The following is a 5,691-nucleotide window of genomic DNA, read 5'->3' as shown; positions in this document are numbered from 1 at the left end:
AAAAATATACTAAGCAAATGGCAAACTCACAAAAGCAAGAGTGGCAATATTAATCCCTGATAAAATAGATTTCAGAATGAAAACCACCATCAAAGATAAGAAAGGGCATTACATACTGATTAAAGTCACAATAGATCAAGAAGAAATAACCTTGGTCAAAGTTTATGCACCAAATGATAGACCTAAAAATATACTTAAAACAACTATTAACAGAATTGAAGAAAGACATAAACACCACCACAATAGCAGTAGGAGATTTCAATAAATCACTATCATCAAAGGATAGATCAACCCAAAAGAAATGCAACAAAGTTGCAGAAGGCCTGAAACTACACAATTAGCCCAACTTAACCTTGTGGATGTGTTCAGGGAACTGCACCCAAAGAAAACTCAATTCACTTTCTTCTCAAGTGTACATGGTACATTCTCCAGAACTATTCACATATTAGGACAGAAAGCAAGCCTTAACAAACTAAAACATGTTGAAATAATACAAAATATCTTTTCAGATCACAATGCCATAAAACTAAAAATTAACCACAGGAGAGTAAAGTATACTAAATCATTCATGTGGAAGCTAAATAACTCTCCATTAGATTATGACTGGGTTATAAAGAAAGAAAAAATGAAATTAAAAAATTCCTTGAAATAAATGAAAATGAAAATCCAGAAGCTCTGGGATACAGCTAAGGCAGTTGAAAGGGGGCAGTTCATAGCAGTAGGCCACACATAAAAGAGGAAGAAAGAAGAAAATCAATGATCAACTCAACATCTTCATCAACTAGAAAAAGAAGAACAATCTAATCCCCCAACCTCTAGAAGAAAAGAAATTATCAGGATAAGAACTGAAATTAACAGAAAAACGATAAAAATCATCAGTAAGATCAGGAGCTGGTTTTTCTAAAGTGTCAACAAAATTTAAAAACCACTGAGAAAGGTAACAAAAGAAAAAGAAAAAAGACACAGATAACTTGATTAAGAAATGATAGAGATGATATCACAACATAACCAGATGATATTAAATTGATAGTATGGGGGGAAGCTAAATCCTAATAAATTAGAAAACCTAGAGAAATGGACAAATTCCTTGAAATTCATGTTCTACCCATATTGACAAGAATAGGTATAGAACACTTGCACATACCCATCACAAAGAAGAAACTTAAAAGGCCATAAAACTTCCCTGTAAGAAAAGTCCTGGACCAGATGGCTTCACAGCTGAATTCTACCAAACATTCAGAGAAGATCTATCATGAATTCTACCTAAACTATTTTAAAAAAAATTTAAAAAGGAACTCTCCCTGAGTCCTTTTATGAAGAAAACGAAACCATAATACCAAAACCAAGCAAAGATAATACCAAGAAAGAAAAGTATAGACCAATATCTCTCACGAATATAGATGCAAAAATCCTTAACAAATATAGAATCCAAAGGCACATAAAAAAATAATTCATCATGACAAAGTGAGATTCATAACAGGTATACAAGGATGGTTCAACATAAGAAAAGCAATCAACATCATATTAACAAAGTAAATAAGAACAATACGGTCTTAGCAATTGATGCAGAAAAGGCATTTGACAAACTCCAACACCCCTTCCTGATTAAGACACTCAGCAAAATTGGAATAGAGGAGAATTTCCTCAACATAGTGAAAAGAATATATGCAAAACCAAAAGCCAATCATTCTCAATGGAGAAAGACTAAAAGCATTTTCCTTGTGAACAAGGACCAGACAAAGATTTACACTTTCACCACTTCTATTAAATATTGTACTCGAAGTGCTTGCTAAGGCAATACAAGAAGAGAAGGAAATAAAAGGCATCCAGATTGGCAAAGAGATGGTTAAACTATCACTATATGCAAATTATATGAGAGTGTACCTAGAAAATCCCAAGACTCAACAATAAAAACCTCTTAGAGCAAGTAGGACAATTTACTAAAGTGATAAGATATAACATCAATATCCAAAAATCAGAGGGATTCCTCCACAGTAACAATGAGAACTCAGAGAAGGAAATCAAGAAAGCAATATCATTTACAATAGACAACCACAAATTGAGAGATATTTGGAAATGAACATAACTAGAAATACAAAAGTCCTCTACAAAGAAAATTACAAAACATTTCTGCAAAACACAATAAAAGTCCTAAAGAAATAGAAAAATGTGCCCTGTTCACTGATAGGAAGACTCAATATTGGTGAAAATGGCAATCCTACCAAAAGCAATCTGCATAGTCCAATACAGATACCAAACTTAGATACCAACAAGATTGAAAAGGAAATTGTCAAGTTTATATGGAGAGGAAAGACACCCCAAATAAGCAAAATAGTTCTGAAGAAACAAAAATAAAGTGGGAGACATAACACTCCTTGACCTAAAAACCTACTACACAGCAGTAGTAACCAAAACAGTGTGTATTGGTACTACGGCAGGCATAAAGACAAGTGGAACAGAGTTGAGAACCCAGAAATAGACTCAGCTATCTACGGTCAACTGATATTCAACAAGGAAATAAAATCTATCAAATGGAGAAATAACAATCTTATCAACAAATGGTGCTGGCAAAACTGGATTGTTATCTGCAGAAAGCTTAAACAGGATTCACATCTGACACCATACACAAAAATCACCTCAAGATGGATCAGAGACTTCGGTGTAAATCCCAAAACCATAAAGTTCCTAAAAGACAAACTGGGATCGACCTTAGAAGGCCCAGTCTACACAGCCAGAAATGCACAATCTGAATGGGATAAAATTGATAAATGAGACCTTCTAAAGATTAAGTCCCTGTGTGCATCAAAACCTTTTTTCATTAGGATGAAAAGAAAACCTACTAACTGGGAACAAATATTTGTCAATATCATGTCAGACAAGAATCTAAACAAAAGTTAATAGAATTCTCCTGGGCTGCCACAAGAAAAAGACTGGTAACCCAATTACAAAATGAACAAAAGCCATAGTAAGAATTTTCACAGAGGAAGATATTAAAAAGTCCAATAGACATAAGAAGAAATGTTCCAAATCAGTGGCAATTAGAGAGATGCAAATCAGAACCACAATGATATACCATCTCACTCCAGTAGCAGTGGCAAAGTTTAATAGGACAGCAAGTATAAGTGTTGGAGAGGACGTGGTGAGATACAAACTCTTTTACATTTTTGGTGGGGATTGTACAATGGTACAACTACTCTGGAAGGCAGTTTGGCATTTCCTTAAAAATCTCAACTTTGAAATTCTATATGATCCAGCTATTCAATTGCTTGGGATATACCCCAAGAAAAGGAGAACTGCGGCTTACATGGAAACTTGTACACCAATGTTCATAACAGCATTATTTACCATTGAAAGGACATGGAAACAGCCAAATGTCCAACCACAAACAAATGGATTGAGAGGTTGTGGTACATTCATACAATGGAATACTACACCTGAGCAGGAAGAATGATTTTGTAAATTACTACCTAACCTGGCAAGGACTGGAGAGCATTATGCTGAGTGAACTAATTCAGTCCTACAAAGACGAATAACTGTATAGCCATTATTGTAGAATGAGTATGAGGATCCAAGGGTGGAGAAGGGTGGAAATAGAGGAGTCAGGATGACAGGGGAGGTAGGGTGTTAATCGTAGGGCTGCACAATTCACTGGGGGAATGGAAAGAATCTTTTGTGAAAAACAATGTATTCAAACTTTGTAAATAAATCAGTGTAAGTTTTTCTATGCAGTATCTTTTACAATTTAGGGCTTGTTGTTGATGATGATTACAGTCGAGTTGAGCACAACTCGTATCAACCCTATGAACCAAAGGCCTAAAGCCTTTCTATAACTATCATCGTTTCTCCAGGTTCCTAGAGTTTCCAGAGGCATTTGTTTAAGGAAGTGGATCCCACTCTTGATTCCAAACTGGTCTTAAACTGGGACTTCCACCAAACACTGTCCACCATAGGCATCCATTATGGCATTTGACCCCTAATGACACCACAAGGTTCAGCTTCTTAGCAAACCCAGATGATCTCAGTACAGCAAATTGACAGAAGAGTGTTGTAAAACTTAGAAAAATGTTCTCCCCAAATAGTAACAGTAAGCTCTCAGGCTCAATTGACATTTAAATACAAGGGCGATCTTTCTCTCATATATATATATATATATATATAATGAGCAAAAGCAAAAGGCCTGAGGCCTTTCTATAACTATCATCATTTCTCCAAGTTTATAGACATTCCAGAGGCATGTGGATTAGGAAGTGGATGCCACTCCTGCTTCCAAATTAAATGAAGCTGGGAGCTCCACCAAACACTGCCCATGTTAAATAGTCAATTGTGGCGTTGGACACACCTATGGCACAGGTGTCTATCATCACAACAACTCTAAGTTACTTCAGAAGTGCAAATAGATCACTGTTGTACCACTTAAAGGAATTTTCATCCCATTTGGCTCAGGGGACTGTGGCCCAAGGGACCTACCACATTTTTCTATACTGTCATGATCAAATACTGGTAATTAAGAGCCAGAGACCCCCAATTCATCTGGCAATTCATATCCACTCACTCTCACTTGGATATGAAAATATACCCACAAGAGCTTCTAGTGTTCCATATGTCTCCCTTCTTGAGACACAAGACATCATATCATCCAGTGTAAAAATCAATTTACAATCAATTCACAACACAATAGCCATCAGCCTGCAGGTGTAGCCAAGCATTACAGCATTTTAAAATTCTGGCAAGACCAAACGCTGGTGGACTAAGAGCCAGAGATCCGATATCATCTGGCAAGTCCCATCCACTGACACCCACTAGGAGACAAAAATAAAGCCACAAAAGCCTTGAGTGTTCCATACGTGTCCCTACTCGAGATGCGAGATGCCATCATATCATCCAGGGTAAAAATAGATTACAGGAAGCCAAGCTACGAAATCTGTAACTCAGTTGGCCATAGACTTAAGCTTTTTTATTTGCTACTAATATTCCGGACATTCTGTGGCATTGGGCAAGTATGATATGTTGCTTAAGCATATCTTTTGTCCCATGTGAACATTTCATTTCATCCTGACTTTTAGGAAGATTGCAATTAATATAAATTACATACACTGTTCAAATATATAAACTTCTACAACTTTTCTACTTAGGGATGCTAGAATAAAAGGCTTCAATACTCTGTGCTCACCTTTGTGGGTCTCTCTCTCTCTCTCTTTCTCTCTCACACACACACTCACCCTTTTTATTTTTGCTTTTTTTTATTCAAATGGAATTAAATCTGACTGGAAATGTAGGTGTTGTGTACTTACTCTTGGAAATTTACTCTACTGAATGCTGTATTATACAGCACAATAATGGCAATGTAATTACTTAGTTGTTAAGAACCACCTTAACATCTATGTCAGGATGAACTCACTTCTGATAAACTTAAGCATTATGATGAGTTAAGTTAATTTAACTTGCTATCATTAAAGCACATGAAAAGTAGGGTATGTTTATATTTGAAAAAAATTAATCACCTGCTATACTTGTACTTCCTTACTTTGAGGAAAATAATGCATTTAAGTTACAGTTGATTTGTTGTTGTAGTTATGTGCCATCGAGCCATTTACGATTCATAGTGACCCTATGTACAACAGCCCTAAACCCTGCTCTATCCTGTGCCAATCGCACTGCCTCTGACACACCCATCCCGATTACCCCAGTCAC

Source organism: Elephantulus edwardii, unplaced genomic scaffold, assembly GCF_000299155.1.
Source record: "Elephantulus edwardii isolate Elephantulus edwardi_28Jun2011 unplaced genomic scaffold, EleEdw1.0 scaffold00417, whole genome shotgun sequence".
Lineage (NCBI taxonomy): Eukaryota > Metazoa > Chordata > Mammalia > Macroscelidea > Macroscelididae > Elephantulus > Elephantulus edwardii.
Note: the sequence above shows the minus strand (reverse complement) of the source record.